Source organism: Podarcis raffonei, chromosome 10 (genome assembly GCF_027172205.1).
Source record: "Podarcis raffonei isolate rPodRaf1 chromosome 10, rPodRaf1.pri, whole genome shotgun sequence".
NCBI classification, from domain to species: Eukaryota; Metazoa; Chordata; class Lepidosauria; order Squamata; family Lacertidae; genus Podarcis; species Podarcis raffonei.
In genome coordinates, this window is record NC_070611.1 from 44,964,777 (window position 1) to 44,983,313 (window position 18,537).

The 18,537-nt window shown below is 43.6% G+C and overlaps 1 protein-coding gene across 15 annotated transcripts in view; it reads left to right on the plus strand.

Annotated features, from left to right (window-relative positions):
- Positions 1–18,537, plus strand: part of TCF20 (transcription factor 20) — a 193,724-nt gene that overhangs the window by 91,491 nt on the left and 83,696 nt on the right. For 14 of the 15 annotated variants that reach the window (XM_053406432.1, XM_053406447.1, XM_053406438.1 and 11 more), the window contains 2 exons: positions 4,961–5,017; positions 7,122–7,166. The gene's annotated coding sequence lies outside the window, so the exon portion shown is untranslated. Of the gene's footprint in view, positions 1–4,960; positions 5,018–7,121; positions 7,167–11,883; positions 12,089–18,537 lie in introns of those variants that run through there. The other variant, XM_053406444.1, reaches the window with a different exon arrangement.

Below are 18,537 nucleotides of genomic sequence, written 5' to 3' on the forward strand. Positions count from 1 at the left end.
TCATTTGCTTTTGTGCTGTCTTGTGGAATTTGTGCTAGACCTATAATGAGCATTCCAACTCCTTTAACATCTTGCATAAGAATAACAAAGTTATTTTGTTAGCCTGGATAGATTCCAGGTGGGTTAACATTGCAAGCCTAACACCCAGCCTGGAGATGGTTTGGATGGAGCGGAAGTGCCCCTCTGTACCAGTCCTCCCAGTATGTTTGTAGAAATCTCCATGGGCACAAATGTTCCACCAGCAATATTTCTGCTACTGGTTGGCTGTGAAATGGAGTGTTCCAGGGGTGGGACAGAGGTGACCTAGGATCTGCTGCATCAAAAGCTCTTCCATTTTCCCCTAAGAGGCTCAGGATTGGGCCCATCAACGACACCATTGTTTCTTCCTTGAAAACCAATGGGGGATTAACCTCCTACCCCAGAATGGAGAAAAAGAAAAACTGTCGTCAACCCCCGTCCTAGTTGGCGCAAGCAGGGCTTAGTGTTACAAAAGTTGGACGCCATCCCCAATCTCTGCCGAGCTGTGGCAAGATACCAAGGGGTTCCCGGTGCTCGCCTAGGGTCTGTGTTCCTTTGAGAATCAAAATGCGGCTTAGACTGCCCTAGCTTTAAGAAATATGATTTAGTCACATATTTACACCTGGATTTTCACAGTCTGGGGGATTCCTCATGAAGTGACAATGGCTTTCTATTGTTTCATAATGACTTACATCCAACTAGCCCAGGCTAGTTTGCATAGGCTAAACCCAGGAGAACTGCTGCAGCCTGTGTTTTTCCCTTAAATATCCCAAATATTAGCTAGATTCTACATTCATTACTTTCTTTGGTTTTGGAGGGTCCCCCCCCCCAAAAAAAAACCTTGTAACATCGCTTCCTCTGCTCTGCCACCTCATCTTCACCTTCACCCTCACCCTCACCCCCACCCTGGTTAGGATTGCTCCCTAATTGTGTTTTGGGTCAATTGGTATCGCATCCATGCTTTAGGATTATAGAATTGTAGAACTAGAAGCGAACCTGAGGATCATCTAGCCCAACCCCCAGCAGTGCAGAAATCTCAGCTAGATCATACATGGCAGATGGCCATCCAACATCTGCTTAAAAACATCCAAGGAGGTTCAATCGTAAGGAGGAATGGAGGCTACAACAGCAAGTTCAGAGCAGGCATCACTAGGAATTGCCTGGTTGCTCAATGGAGAACAATTCAATGGAAAATGGGAGGGAAGGAGTTGAAATGGCGAAATGTTGCTGGAATCTCCAGCAATGTCCATCTTTTGCTTTGTACCATGTCTTTGTGGCTCCAGCTGCAGAAGTTGAGTTGAGCTTCCCAGTGAGCTGCTTGTTTCTAGAATCCTGAGCTGGACTCTTAAGGATTCCTGGAAGATCAGTGCTGGCCATATGCACTTCCTATGTAGCCCTTTAGCCCTGGTGGATTGTTGTGTGTGCAAAGTGCCCTTTCAACAGAGTTCCCATCACCAATTCAAACTTGTATGCTCTAAATTCTCTACATATGACAACAAGAATATGTAGTCCCATGCTGCACACTGATACATAAGATGTGTATTCCAAACATGATTCTAAACATGGAATGTGTTCTTTTTATTTAAAAAAAGTTTTACCATTAGTTAAATAATGTAACCCACTACTTTCCAGTGCAACTATTGTGTGTTTGTGTGCATGTTTACACTTTTAAGGCACATTATTCCTTTCCCTTTCAAACTTTAATGCTCAGGGTATAGTCCAACTGAAGCTGAACTTCTCAAATTAGGTTTTCATTGGATTGACCCATTTTAAAACAAACACAAAGCTGAAGAAGTTGGGAATATATATCAAAGAATGATATTTCACTTTATTAACAACCTGTTTGAAAGATAGCATCTGCCCTTGAACAAGAAAACATTTCTGCTGATCCTTGTCTCCAGCTTTGATCCACATCTGTTTTAAGTTTGGCTGTTCTCCAGGAATTTCTTCACAATACCCCTAGGCCCAACGTTTTTTAAGTCTGCTCCATACCTATGGGATGGCGGATACTCATTAGACTTCTTACGCTCTGCTGTAGATAATCACGGCCGAAGATAATATAAATGATGCATGTGCTGTGGTGGGTTATACAATATTCAACCCTAAAAGTGAGGAAGAATTTGGACAGTAGGTTATCCAGGTGATAAGCAAGTGTCAAACAGGGCTAGCCGCTGGTTTTTGTGAGTTTGTGGGCACAGAGTGTCCATGCCCCTGCTCTAAACACAGCTCACTTCTTTTGTAGCTGGTCTCTCAGTAGGAAAACATGCATACATTTGAAATGTGATGTGAGATAAATAACATGGTTTAGATACAGGGGCAGCCAGATCCAGTCCTTTATGTAGGGAAGTACACTGCTTCATACATTTGAGAGGTCTAATGCAGGGGTGGCGAACTGGGCCTGGCCAGTGGGCTAGGTCCAAAGCTGGCCTGCTCTCTGTGGGCCACATCTGATGGGTGGGTGCAGCCTGTCAATCACCTGAAGCCATATGACATCAGGTGATCCAACTTCAAAGGAAGTATCTGAAATGCTACTGTTTCCATGTGGAGAGTCAGCGAAAAAGGCACAGCTGTGGAGTTGCAATACATGGGTGTCGGGAAGAGGGCAACTGGGGAGCATTTGGGGAGGAGTCTGGCCTGTACAAAAGGGAAGGGCCCAGTTTTATCCAGGATGGAACTGGACTGTTGGGACAGGATAAACAGGAAGCTGGCACCACTCTAAAGAGAAATAGGGCCAAGATGGGTAGGCAAAGGCAAATGAGTTAAGTAAAACAGAAGAGAATAAAGATTTGGAGAGGGGAGCAAAAGAGACTGCTTAAGGACCTAGGTGGGGTTACGACATTTGAAAGAAGATTATACAAAAGTTTATTTGCAGGTAGAGCTTATCTGGATGGGCTACATTCAGAATTCATGTCTCCACAAACCCAACCAGTGCACCAGTGATGGTATTTAAACTTTTTCTAATGCATCAGTTCTTCTAAAGATTCCATCTACTGTTTGTTTAGACAGAAGACATGGGATGTGTAAAAGTTCCCACAGTGAGGGAGGTTCAGTCTCTGTTGTGGCCGAGTATTATGCCAATATTGTTATTACGCATAGTTGAGGTTTCATTATGTGGAGGAAGCTGAGGTTGCCTGGGAACATATATATATATCAGCTTCTAGCAAGTCTGGATTGGTTGACCAGTTAGCTAGGCTTTCATTAAAGGAATTTGTAACAAAACATCCTACTTGGGATAAGGCATCACGAGCCCCATTACTTGCACATTCGCCACATAGCTGCCCATGTAATACATATTAATTACATCTTGCCACAATTTATTTCCAGTTACCTCTGCCTCCCTTGCTGAGTCACAATAGTCCAGCATACATTTCTGGAGTAAATTTGGCAATGGAGTTCTGTACACTTCGTCTGAAGCAATGTGGGTCTGTGCTCATGTAATAACCATGTTAAAACTGCAGAGTATCCTTTGGCTGAGACGGTCTTCTAAGCCTTTCTTATCAGTTAAAAATGCAGAGCCAACACAGCTGCTCTCCCAGTGCCTGTCTTCCAATTAAAATATATGGCTTTTAAGTCCACATAGAAGTAAAACAAATATGCTCATTGCCTGTATGTAGCAATTAACATTAACTGCTTAGCCAATTGACTTTAAAACTTTGAAACAATTCATAACAAATTAAAAACAAATTAAAGCAGACTGCTTAGCTCAAGGACAAGCATTGCCATATTCACCTGGAAGTCCCCATAATCATAATTCTCATAATTTGGTTACAAGATCATAAAAGGTGTCCAAATGCATATCAAATAGACAATTTTCCAAAATATATAGTAAATAACACCAGTGCTATGTTAAACAGTGTGCTAATTGCAAAATGGGGTGTAAAGTGTGACAGTAAATGAGAAGAAATGATGGGGCTCATGAAATATTGGCATGTAGCCTGAAAGAAAGGAAATTGGGACTGCTCACTCAGATGGCTGTTTAGAAATCTCTTTCAAGCATCAATTCAGAATTATTTAGAGACAGTAGGATGTGCACTAAGACTCTTGGGCAGTGAGCACTGAGAAGCCCGGGGGACTGATTGTTTATTCTCTGCGCAGTGCTATTTTTCTAGAAGAAGAGGTGCTGAAACTCAGCATGAACAATTCTCTTGTTCTCTTAGAATGGCAATGGTGTCCACCTGAGAGGTGCCAGAACTGAGTCCCAGAGCGTTCTGGCTGAAAAAAAGCCATATATATATATATATATATATATATATATATATATATATATATTCTACACACACACACACACGTCCTATTAGATGCGCCAAAAAATAGCATTCGACCCTGATTTTGATGTTTTGTTGGGTTCTTCCCCTTCTAGATAAAGAGCTTTTACACTGGCTGCTGTAGTTTCTAGTATCTGCGTACTGCTCAGTTTTGTTCTTCATTGGGTTAGTGTGACTCCCGGAGTGCAGAAATCACATGAGTCACATTGCTTCAAGCAGAACCTTAAGACGGGACCACAATTTTATGTTCAATTTATATACAGTATAAGCAAGTCCAAGGGTGATCTGTAGTTTTATTTTTTCTTATAACACTTGTATGCTGTGATATCAAGTTGCAATTTTTGCAGATGAGGTTTGCAATCGACAATTTCCCCCCTACAAGAACATCTTTGTTTACTTGCTAATTATTAACATTATTGAAATGACGGGTAACCTGTGTCCTTTTCAGATAACATTATCACAACTTCATCTTCACAACTGTCAGTGTGCTTCTTGTGTATTTCATGGTCTACTGTCACATCAGGTTGTTGCACAACTCGATGCCCTGTCACATCGGTGTTGTTGTATTATGGCAGAGATTGCTCCCATCTGCATTCACTCTTTGGCCCATTCCCTCCCCTGCCTCGTTTCCTTGAACATGGAAGCTGTATGAGGACATGTGTCTTCCCTTTTTCCAGGTAACAATTGCTGCAAGAGATCTACAGCAAGATGGGGGATGGGAGAGAATTGTGCAGGTAGGGGTTCTTTCATCATTTTGTGATAATTTTCCATTTTCTATAATGTGATGATGCATATGAGCCAATGTAATACTCATAGCTCTCAGCCACAGATGAGGAAGGAAAGATTGGCAATTGCTCCTGAGCTAGATCAATGTGAACAGTGTTTATTTTATAGATTTAAACATACATTAATACTATCAATTATTTTACAGTAACTTATCACTTGAATAAACAAGCCAAAACCCCCACAAAAATGTAATCAGTCCACTGTTGATTACATGGCAACTGTATCAGTTGTCTGTCCCTAGTTGGATAGCCAAAGCCAGATTACGATAGTTGGGAGTCCTGGTGCAGTTCTCAACAATAAAGCCCCATTCTCCCAAAAATGGAATACTTGAAGTAAAATACCAAAAATGAACTCATGTGGCATCTGAAAGACTAACAAATTTATTATGGCATAAGCTTCTGTTGACTACAAAAAAATACTTTGAGCCTGTAGTGTTTCACAACTCGCAGCAAAATGCAAACAGAAAGCATTTTGCTAACCTTCATAAACAAAAATGAAAATACTCTGAGCATGTGCAGTTTCACATTCTAACTCACTTTCACTTATTGTCTTTGCTTACTCACTTGGGCTAGTCAATAATTCTCAGCCTAGCCTACCTCACATGGCTGTTGTGAAGATATCTAAGGACATATAAAATGGTGGCAAAGTGGGACTTGATGCTTGTAGATGTCAGATTTTGTTTCCATTTACCCTAGTGCTACATCTTAGTGCTATGAGGAGCCACCTTTTTCTGCCCCTTCATAAATTAGTATCGCTCCAAGCCTTCAACCAATCTTAATCTGGTTAGATTATAGCATTCTCTAGATGCAGATGTCCCACTTAGATATAAAATCACAAAATATGCAGCAAACTTAAACATGAAAATATAGTCTGTAAAACTTTAAAATGTGCTCTTTAAAGCTAGTTTCAAAATATCCTCTCAAAATGTGCCTTTCCAGAGTTTCCTACTTTCCCCCAGCATAGAAAAAAGACCATATGTTTGGTATGTTAAAAATGGTTTGCTTGCAGACTCTCCAATGGTCAGATTCATGTGCTTCAGAACACAGGAAGTAAAACTTAGTTACAAAATGGTGAAAATTCCTAAATTACTGGTATATGAACTCAAGCGTGGCTTGTGAGAGCCATGCAAGCTGAGCTACAGGTACCAACTCAAACCTCTTCACATGCTGAGCTTCTCAGGGAGGCTAGGAGAGAACAGTAGGGCTGATTACTTAGTCCCTCCCAAGGTGAACTACACCTGGCAGTACAGCTAACTCTATGGTCTTAACCCCTTCATGCATTTATTAGACTTAAGCACTTTAGTTATATGAAGCTGTTATCCCACACATTTTTCTTAGCCAGTCTAAATAAAAATAAAACTTTACAGGGCAAAGTACCTGTTGGGCCTGTATTTGCTGCAACGGGAGATAATACATACTAACCCCACAGCCCTTTCTCCCTGGTCACTAAATGTACAGTACGTAGTAGGCACTAAATGAAGTCAACACTAAGGTATTTCTCTTTGCCCCCCAATATTCAGCATTTCAGGAGGAATCTGCACTATCCATCTTTTTGTAGGATGTCACTCAAGGCTGATTCTTAGATTCATTTTTAACACAATATAGTCTTAGGGCAGGAGAGCTGTACCTTTTCAATTTTGCATGAGGAACTATTTGTGTGCAATAGTTTAACCCCCCCCCCCACACACCTGATAACTAACAGTGTTTAAAAAATGTGGTTGTTCTAAGGTCTAATGAATCCAAGAGCACAAGTTTGAATTGGGTATTATTCCAACAAATGTCTCCCCTCCTATGTGAAATAAGATGAGATACTATTACATGAGATAACAATACCATTTCAATGGGACAATGAGTTGGCCCTCAATGGTGGGCTTGTAAATCTCTTTTATATCTCATCAGTTCATTACTCACACTTGATGGCTTTTACCTGAATGTGTGAATTACCTCCATTAGGAAGTGATAAGAAATCTCTGTCTGTTGTTTTTTTATATATAAAAAATAAACTGTGATGCCTCTTTCACATGTATGACTAATCTATCATTTGATATTGCAGGTGTGAAGCTATGAACATGCATGTGTGAACAGGACCTCTGACATGGTAACTTTTTGTTTTTTCTTGTGGGGAATATAATATTTGACACCAATTGCTCCACATGTGAAACTGAGGCAACAAAGGCCCCATATGAGGACCCAATCACATCAAAAACTAACGCATCCCTTTACTACAGTAACTAATACATTTCCCTAGAATTTGTTCCAGAAAAGCATCTGGGGAAAGTGTTAGGAAAGCATAACAAATGTTTGCTACCACCTGCCAGGGAATTAACAGTGTACAAATATCCCTAAACAGAAAAATGCACGGTAGAATCTCAGAGAGCATGCTTAGGGTCTTCTGGAAAAGGTCTTCTTGATATGCAGAAGTAATTTTAAAAAATTGTCTCTCTCATCTTGGCAATAGTTGCCAGAGGGAAAGCCAAGTTGAACATATGATGCAGAATTGAAAATTGAAAAGAAGACCATCTTAAAATAGTCACGTGTTTCTACCATAGGGAATGGGCCATTGAAACTGACCTTAAAAAAATCATTCTCTTGGTTTGGATTTTTGATTTGTACTAGTAAGCAGCCTTTAATTCCGTGATGAGCTAGCTACCTGTGGTACTCCAGGGGTTGTTGAACTCAATCTCAGTCCTAGCCAGCATGACCAGTGGTCAGGGATGGTGGCACCCTGCAACATCTGGAGAGACCTACAGATTTCCCACCCTTGCTTTAATTGTACTGTGCATATGTACCAGGCCTGAAAGGTTCTTAGGATGTAAAGGAGGTTGCCAGATCTGTTCACAAACCAGTAAACCTGAAGATAATTTTAAACCCTAGTGTTTTCATTGAGACTAAATAAGCTTAAACCTTTGCATTTTGGCTTGGGACGCGGGTGGCGCGGTGGGTTAAACCACAGAGCCTAGGACTTGCTGATCAGAAGGTCGGCGGTTCGAATCCCCGCGACGGGGTGAGCTCCCGTTGATCGGTCCCTGCTCCTGCCAACCTAGCAGTTCGAAAGCACGTCAAAGTGCAAGTAGATAAATAGGTACTGCTCCGGCGGGAAGGTAAACAGTGTTTCCGTGTGCTGCTCTGGTTCTCCAGAAGCGGCTTAGTCATGCTGGCCACATGACCCAGAAGCTGTACGCCTTGCTCCCTTGGCCAATAAAGCGAGATGAGCGCCACAACCCCAGAGTCGGTCACAACTGCACCTAATGGTCAGGGGTCCCTTTACTTTTACCTTGCATTTTGGCTTAACTGATTTGTAAAGTGAAGCCCCACTCCCATCCACTAGAAACTGTATGTTGCCTTGGGACATTTAGATGAAAAGTGGACTACATATACCTCAAACAAACAAACAAACAAACAAACAAACAAACAAACAGCTTTTTTGGCTACCTTTCTGGCTAGTTAGCAGTTATTGCTCACAGGCTTTCAATTGTATCTTGAACTATAAAGTTGGGGGGGGGGTCTTCTTTTAAAAGAACTGAGTTCTTCAGGAAAATATAGTTCTATTTCATCTGTGATCTCTCTGAAATCCCACATTTAGCTTCTGTACCATATGAATGAATATAAAGATGAGCACCAGAAGAACAACAGTTGCAGGTCTGCAATGTTTCTCTTCAGAATAAGATTCACCTCCCTGCATCCCAACATGTGCATATACAAACTTACTTTATTACATAAAAATGAGACAAAACGGGGGGGGGGGGGGACACTTAGGAGAAAGAAAGAAAATGATCTCTAGTACCTGCTACTGAGAGAAGATTTTGGGTGCCATGTTCTTCCATAGAACATAAATTGTGGTCACAGAACAGTAATACACGTTTCTGACATTATTTATTTATTGCATTTGTCTACCATCCGTCCAGCCAAGTTCTCTGGGCAGTTCATGTGAACGATAAAATACAAATTGCTTACAATGGAAAATGAATTACCGTATAATGACCATAATGAAATAGCTACATTTCTAAGGACTAAAATTCAAATTCAAATAGTACTTTCCTGAGTTGTGTATAGCATTTGTATCCACAGATTCAATCTTTCTAGTGCCGCTGTAAAAATGTACTTAGGTGAGAGGTGGGTTTGGTTTCTTCAAGTCTTTGGAGGGGCTTGAATGCCACAGTGGCATCCCAGAGAAAACATGCACCTTAAAACATGCAAAAACGACAAGATTTCGGAGAAAATTAACAGATATGGGGTTGTCTTCAACGTGGGCTAAAGGGATCATTCTGTCAGTGCAAACATTCCTGCTCATCCAGCGGAACAATCTTTCTTCTCCTCTCCCACATGCTGTTCTGGGGGTTCTCCTGACCCACCAGAGCAGATTTGGGGAGGGTGCACAAGGAAGGAAGAGAAGGGGGAAATCCCATTGTGCTAGTAGGAATCCTTGTGCTGGCTTGTTCCAGGGCAATGAGTTAGTTGAAAATGGCCCACTGTAAATGACTTAGGTAATGTTGAATATTATCCTTCACTTTAACTCTGCAACAATACTACAAAATAAAAATAGTACCTCCTGTGCCTGTGTTTTTTCTTGTGACACACTCTTTCCATTTCACCAGTGGGTGGTGCCAGGGTTGCCACATGAAATGAGATTTCTGTTCTCTACTGGTTATTGACCGAAATCTATATTATATATAGATTTCTGTTTAATATAGCCAGTGTCTTTTGGAGTAGCCAAGCTTTTATATATACAACATCTTGAGATGTTAGCAGGCACTCTGCATGTATCTGTGGCCCGGGGAATTTCTTGGTATAGAGGTAAGAATAAAAGGTAGTTTCTGAGCAGCTGTAATACTGAACCAACAGCTTTGTTTTGTTTTAATAGGCCACTTCTTAATATTATTTTAAAGACAGAAATTTACTCCTCCCCCCCTCTTTTTTATGACTGAAAGCCAGCACTCTGGTAACTGTGACATTAGTTATTCCTTGCTGCCAAATGTACCTTATACTACAGCGGTTACATACGCTTCAGGTTACATACGCTTCAGGTTACAGACTCCGCTAACCCAGAAATAGTACCTCAGGTTAAGAACTTTGCTTCAGGATGAGAGCAGAAATCGTGCTCCGGCGGCGTGGAAACAGCAGGAGGCCCCATTAGCTAAATTGATGCTTCAGGTTAAGAACAGTTTCAGGTTAAGAACGGACCTCTGGAACGCATTATAAGTACTTAACCCGAGGTACCACTGTACTGCATATACATAGGCAGGCACACAGGGATTGTGGCAAGGAGGGCAGAGTACAGAGTGACACCACCCCACTGCTGCTTCCAGAGACAGTTGCAGGGAGAAGCTGCAGAGCCATCCCAGTCTTTTTCTTCTGCCTGCATCCATCTCTGCCTCATGGCGCTATCCAAGCTCCACTCACTGCCTTCCGTGGGGAAATATCTGTGGGGGTAAGGGGCTGCTTTTGTGCTGTGCAAGCAAGGAGAAGGAGAAGCCATCCTATCATTGGCTCTCCAGATGTGTTCTGCCTCTGATCGGTTTGATACTTTTCTCTGCAGGAAAAATGTCCTGTTTGGGCTTCTTGTTTACACTTGTTACAGTTGTTTTGTTAGGGTGTTGTTGTTTTCCGTCCCCCCCACCCTTTGCCACTTCCTTGTCCTTATTTGTTAGTCTTGTTGTTTTCCTCCCTACATTCTTCTTTCATGAAATAAATAATTATCCCTGCTGGCCTCTTAATTATTGGAAGTTTGGTTTTGATGCTGGTTTAATGTCTGAAAAGGAGAGAGGAGGAACCTAGTTTAGACTACTCTTGAACAAGCACTGAGTCTGCAGATCTGACTCTTGCCTTGAAAAGGATAACTGTAACACTCCTCTTTTTTGTCCTAAAAATTCAAAAGATGCTAATTATTCTTCCTAAACATACCCTGCCCCCTAGTCTGGGTGGTTATAACCCTTTTCTGTACAGAATCATTAAACATCCCTGGAAGATGTTCCTGCCTCTGTTTTCCTGCTAATATCATTGCCCACTTGGTTGCTGGCCAAAGCGAGAATGTCACTTAGTAGTAAATAGTGTAGTATACTAAAGCTGCTTGCTCTTTTCTATCCTTGGCTCAGCCCCTCTGCCTCCTGTTGAGTTAGATAGACATGAGGACAAGTGCCCCTCGTGGCCTTTCTAGTCTAGGCCCTCTCACAGCGAGAGATAGGCAGCAGTTCCAGTGTGTGGTTGTGAACTTCTGTCTGTGGGTCCTTCAAGTGAAATAAGCAGATTGACTTTATTGCACCTTTGACCTTCATGTAATCTATTCAGGTTACCTCTTCTGAGCTCTGCCAGTGCAACTGATTCTAAACTGCTAAGCATGTTCTGCTGTTTTTATTTCTTCCAGTGACAACCCCCCCCCCCCAGCTTCCCTGTCCTCAGTTCTTCCTATCCACAATGCACACTTGATCTTGACCACCAAACTGATCTTGGGATGGTTGTGTCCACACTCTTTGAAGGGGAAGTGCTTGTGCGCAGAAAATAGTATTTTACTTACTTATGGCAGGGGAGAGGGGCTGCTTCTTCCCCATTATTTTCTCAATCCATTTTGAATTATTATTTTATTAGACACAAAATAGTGTGTGTATTTATTTATTTATGTGTATGTATATACAGTATATGTATATGGTATTCCCTCTGGTAGTCCTTCTCACTGTGATCCCTTTGTTACTCTTGCAGATATGTGTTTGAATAAGAGCCTTTCCCCCCTCCCCTGCCCCCCTTATTTTTTTAATCCTCCGCGCTCCATCCTGCAGTGAAGTCACAATCCAGTGTTTGTAGACTCCATGTGATGTCACAGAGTCAGCCTTGTGACTTCACTTGCAGGCTCAAACAGAAGGTGCAGACGGGGCTTGAAGAAGAGGGGAGGGGGGGAATGAAAGCCCCCACCTCTTCCCATCCCTCTCCCCCTCCCCGTTATAAAACCAGTAGCTGAGATAAATCGGAAGGGGGTGGGGAGAAGCAGCAGGAGGAAAAAAAAGAGCCGAGAATGATGCCTGAAAGCAGGTACAGTAGCTTTGGCTCCATGTCTGCGTTCTTCTTCTTGAAAGTTCCCATTGGCCCGGAGAGGCCAGATCTTGCAGACCACACGCGCTGGGCTGTGTGTGTGTGTGTGTGTGTGTGTGTGTGGCGTGGGGCTGTGTGTTCTGTGCGAGCCACCCAGTGACGCTTCGGCTGTGCGGTGCATTCGGCGGCGGCGGTGTCTGGGTCTGTGCATGCGGAGAGGGAGGCGGGGAGCGATGGCAAGCGAGGGGCAGGCGAGCAGCTTCAGCCCATTTCTCAGAGGCGCGCAGCTGCCGTCCTAGTGGGCTGGCCGCCGCGAGCCTCCGGCTTGGCCGCTCGCAAAGGCCCTGGCTGCTCGCTGCAGCACTCTGTCTTGCGGCGTTGCAGAGGTGACAGAAATGGGTTATTGGGTTCGCGCGTCTCTTAGGCGGCGGCGGCGGCGACCGTGCGCCCCCCTCCTCCCTCTTTTTTCGCAGTTTCCCGGGGGCGGGCGCGGGGGCCTTTGATCCGAAGCAGCCCGGGAGCAAAATGTGGCGCAGGCAGCCGGGAAGGGAGCGAGGTGCCGGGCCTCGGGGTCACATTCGCCCAGGCGCCTGCGTGCGTGTGGGCGAGAAGAAATCTCTCCATCTTTTCCACTGACGACATCACAATAGCAATGCGGATGCAGCCGCCACGCAGTGCCCCACGATCGGGAGTGGGGGTGGGGGAGGTTTGCTGGAGCCGCCCCTCCCTCCCTCGTCTCTCTAGCGACGTTTTCTATGCCGTTTGTCTTAAGGGGGGGATTTTTGAGTGGGGTGGGGGGTTTAGGGAAATAGGATCAGTCACAGGGCGGCTTGCCCTGAGCACTGCGCTCCCATCGAGTTCGGGGGAGAGAATGCTTTGCTGGCTCCGGCTGCCGAGGAAGCCGTCATTTTGTGTTAGCGCGTGTGCGTCTGGCAGAGGAAGGATCGGGGTGGGGGGGAGCGGGGAGCAGAGCACGACACTGGAAGGATGTGTGTGACATTGTGTCCTCGCTCCCTGCTTGTTAAATGCACACTCCAGGGGAGGGGAGGACTTCAAAGGCCCTCTGCAGAGAAAGGGGGTCCTTTTGGAGAGGACCTTGCGCTCTCAATCACGTCCGCCGAGAGGCTTTCTGACAAAAGATTGCGGGCGGCAGAGGGTGGGGGAGATCTGTCTTTAAAATGAAGGGCTGGAGGCAGGCGGCTACCTTGCCTCACACAGATCTGCCACGATGCTTTGCCTATCCTGATGTGTAGGTCAGGAGTCATTCACTCTGCCCCTTTTATTCTTGAGCCCCAATGGAGGGGGCGGGAGGTGGGGGTGCCTGTGGGGAGAGGTGCACGAATCTTTACGGGACAAATGGCAGAACCTCCAGGATGCCCGTTTCTCAGTCCAGATCACCAGCTGCTTTAATTCTGGAGCACCTCTGCAGTCTACTTGAACAGAGTCTGATGCAGAAAGACACCTCTGCCATTACTGGCCTGATTTCTGAGGGCAAATGTGTGTCATTCATCCTGCAACCTATTTGCCTAGATAGAAATGTTCCAAATCTGGTGCCTTGCCGGCTCCCAGACCAGCCTGGAAGCAGCCTCCGAAGCCTGCGCTTGGCTTTTGTGCCCAGCATGGAAACGCTGGGAAGAACCATAGTGAGCAATGAAAAGAAGAGAGACATTTTGGGCACCTGTCAAGGCTAACAAATGCATTGTGGTTTTTTTATGGGCCGGTGCCTTCTTTGTCAGGTGTATGTGGAGTAATGGTTAAAAGTGATTGCTACTCAAGTTCAGATCCTGGCTCAGCTGAGAAGCTAGGCATTGGCATTCAAATGATGTGTGTGCACTGCCTCTTGTGATGGACTATGCAGGGTGGGGCTTTCCTGGGCCCTCCCAATATTTTATTCAAGTTGGCACCCCTGTCTGAGTGCAACCCCTGTTGCAAGGTTATTGTGAGGCTGGAACACGTATCTGCAGCAGAGGGCAGTGATCTTCTGGACTGGCAGGCCAGAGGCATGGAGGCTGACAGTAGGTAGCGCCAGAGCCATTCTAGTTTTGCCCCGTCCTCTTCCCTGCTGAGTTGTACAGGGCCTAGCTGAGACTAAGGAGGAGGAAGCTGTCAGCCAGGCCACTTCCTGGACTGATTGTAAGTAGGAAGCCAGGTTCGTGGGGGCTGCCTGAGGACGGCTGATGAGACTGTGCCCCATTAGCCCTAATGGGACCAGTCACGACTCATAAAAATGTAACCAATTGAAGCCCTATCTATCTGATCAGATGTACTTTATTCTTGCATTGCAGATTTCCAGGCTGAGGTCTGCCATTCAGAACAGATTCTCAGGACTCATCCCTAGTGACCCTGAGCTTGACTGAAAATGAATTTCCAGTGGTTGTTAAGCTGAGATTTGAGATCAGGTGTCTGAAGGGGAGAAGAGCTCAAGCTCTTTAATGTCCACTTGCCTGGTGATATAAGGGGGTGAATGCAGTTTTGTCAAATCATTGTATAATAATCCTCCCTTTTGCACACAAGTTGTAAATATGCCTCTTTGTCTCTTCTTCGCTGCTCCCTCTTCAAATTTATTAATCTTCTTCCATGACGATTGCAGAGTTCACTGTTCCTACATATACAAGCAACCTGCCGTTTGTGCGGGGATTGCGTTTTTGGCCCATATGGGTGTCAGTGGAGCATGCTTAAACCTGTTCTGCCTCCACTCCATTTCCTGGCCACTACTACATCAGTGGTGATGAGCATGTGCACAGTCACACGTCAACTGGAAATGCGTAAATATGGTCACTGCCTGTACTACATTTCTACATACCACAACCTAAAAATTCTAAACTTGACATGTTTGTTTGTTTGTTTGCTTGCTTGCTTGCTTGCTTTCTTGTTTATTGGATTCCTTGTCTACTCTTCACTGCATGATCCAAGGGCAGGTCACAACCAAAAAATGCACAATTATAAAACAAATAAAACAATTACAACCGCAAAACAAGAATAGTGTAAACACAATTAAAAACAGTTCCATATTTAAAACACCTCCTATTATAAAAAGTTACAAATATTTAAAAACAATTCTTTATGATAAAAATAGTTCCAATACAGATGCGGACTAGGCTAAAGATCACCACTGAAAAGGCTTATTGGAAGAGGAAGGACTTCAATAGTTGCTGAAAAGACAACAGAGATGGTGCCTGTCTGATATGTAGCAGGAGAGGATTCCAAAGGGTAGCTGCCAACATGCTGAAGTCCCAATGCCTATATTGTATGGAATGGACCTCCTGATAAGATGGTTTCTGCAGCAGGCCTCTCTTGCAGAGCATAGTGACTTTTTGGGTATATATAAAGGGTGAACAATTTTATTGGGCATAAATTGCAAGAGGGCAGATATTGGTTGCACTCTAGAAGAAACCTGCTTTGCAAACAGATCAGTTGGACAGTGGAATTTATTACTTTGAGGGGTCTTAGGCTCTCCATTGCTTGAGGTCTTTTTACAGAGCAGCGGCTTGACCAACCATCTGCTGGCAATGTCCTAGCACTGAACTTCCTGCACTGAGCAGAAAGTTGGACTAGAAGATTGCCTACTACACCCGTTCAAACTCTGTGGTGAACTACAGGGACCTGTGGCTTGGACCGTTCCTTGTGTGACTTAAGTGAAAATAACAAGTTGATGTTTCTTGAAAGGACACAGGGATTATAGTCTCACAAATTCACTTTGATGTTTGATTGTCAGTTAGCTAAAAGTTGCCTGAATTACAGGGTGAGCCTATATTCCTACAATACTGGTAGCAACTATATCAGAGCTAATAATGACACAAGATGATATTCAGTGCTGTCTCTGCTGACAGAAGGCATCAATTAGTGGAAAGGGGAGGGAGGTGATTTTCCGTGATTTCCCTCTCTCCCCTACATCCCACTATGTGTCCTCATATTTTGGACTAGAGACAAGGATGCCTTCTATCAGTAAAGGGGACAGCTTTGGATACTAATCATGTAGTTGCGATCATCTGCATGTGCAGGAACAAAGAAGCACTGCGGAAGATAGCTGCAGATATAACAACACCAACAGACACTTCTACAATGCCCCATGGATTCTATTGTTCGCCAATCATGAGATGGCAGGCTGATGGCACTGTCACAATTGCCATGCAGGAAAGGCATCAATGTACATTCATACTTTGGATCCCAGACGCCTTGGTACTCAGACGTTTTGGCTCCTGAATGCCGCAAACCCAGTAGTGTGTGTTTCAGTTTGCGAATGTTCTTTGGAACCTGAATATCCGATGGGGCTCCCGCAGCTTCCGATTGGCTACAGGAGCTTCCTGCAGCCAATCAAAAGTCCCTGGAACACTCTTCTCAACACAGTTGTATTTTTGTCTGTATGAGAGGAACAAAATACTTTTTCATTGGAAAAGAGCACATAGGTGGTGTTGGTTCATGCCCAGCTACAGGGAGATACAAGTCAAAGTTTTCTTTTGGGTGTTCTTTCAGTAACAATGTTTTTAGATGTAAAGGAGGAGGAGCAGAATTAGAACCCAGATCTCGCACTCCACAAAGCCAACTTCCTAACTACAGACCAGAAAAGGGGCAACCAAAATTGGATTGGAGCAACTCCCCTATCAGAAAAGGTCACAACACTTTTTAGTTTAGAAAAAAAGGCGAGTAAGGAAAGATGTATTACAGGTGGATATACAAAAGGAAGGACTTGTCTAATGTGGACTTGGAGGTGCTTGTGACCACAGAACATCCTCATCCAAGTGGCACCTCGCACTTTCCCCCTGCTAAACTCAGATTTTCCTGATCCGTGGTTAATCCAATAAGGGAAGAAAATATAAAATAAAATTACATGTTACCTGACTAGACGCAATGAAGTGAATTCTGTGTGTGGGTGCTGATTTTTCAAAAATATATATTAAAAAATCATATTTGGTGATGTTACACAGGGTGCTTTCCATTGCCATCCCCTCTACTTCCTTTTTTTCCTGAAGAAAGGGATGCTGCCTGCCTTTTTCCAGTGAATGTTGCTGAAAGTATTGTTCTCAGTATTTTTATTTTTAAAGCAGCTCTTTTGCACAGAACTGCTCTTGAATAAAACAGCTGTATTAAAATAACAGGGTTTTTATATTGGCAACATTTTATCCAAGCAATTCCAAATCCTTGTCCGGCATCAAGTGATGCAGATATATACTTAATTTTTAAAAAACTGTTCTTTTATGCAAATCTGGTGGATCAAAAAACTTGTTTTTTTAAAAAGAAATGTGTGTGCACAGGTAACCAAATACCTGCCTGCATGTCTACAATGGTCCTCAGGTTTCCTGGCTTGGAGCAACACAAACATTTTCTAAAAGTAAATAAATTGACTGCTCTTTTGTGCAAATTTGGTAGATCAAAAAATTGTATTTCAAAATTAAAAAAACTAAAACGGGAAGTGTGCACAGGTAAACAAATACAGTGGTATCTCAGGTTAAGAACTTAATTAGTTCCAGAGGTCTGTTCTTAACCTGAAACTGTTCTTAACCTGAAGCACCACTTTAGCTAATGGGGCCTCCCGCTGCCGTCGCGCCGCCAAAGCATTTGCTTCTCATCCTGAAGCAAAGTTCTTAACCCGAGGTACTATTTCTGGGTTAGCGGAGTCTGTAACCTGAAGCGTCTGTAACCTGAAGCGTATGTAACCCGAGGCACCACTGTAGTCATGCATATGCCCACAGTTGTTCTCATGTTTCTGGCAAAAAGTACCATCAGCTGCTGCCCACAAGTGTGGATAGAAGACATTGATAAAGGTTTTGAAAGCATAACATTGGAAGTGCTCCTGGAAACCCTGCCATGCACACTTTAAGGACCCAGTGTGGACACAGCCAAAGTAGTAGTTTGAATAGTTGAGCTATGGAATTCACTACCACAAGATTCTGGAAGGTTTTAAAAGGGCATCAGCCTTGTCCACCATCATTTTTTCTGCCAATTATTATGTATTACCTCCGATGTCAAGACGCTATGCCTCCGAATACCTGTTGCTGGGAAACATGAACAGGAGAGTGCTGTTGCACTCGTGTCTTGATTGCAGGCTTCCCAGAGGTGTCTAGTTTGCTACTATTGAAACAAAATCTGGTCTGGATGATTTTCTGGTTTGATATAGCAGAATTCTTTTGAGCCTCAGGAACAGATAGGTGTCTGATGAATGATGGGGCCATTTTGTTTATTTATTAATCATCAATTTCATTTAACTGCCAACAGTTTGTTCTTCCTATTGTTCAATAGGATGAAGAGATAAACATGTGAAAACCAGTCAAACCTGCCCCCGCCCCCCCAGTGTTGGAGATCTCACGGGAAGAAATTGCTGCTTCCAGGGTCATTTTAAAATTAATAAATGGCATTCCTACAGGATCCCGTTTCAAAAACATAGGATTTTAATACTTTCCTTTTCTGCATAATTACAATTGCACTCCCACAGGAAGCTTTCTTTATCATAG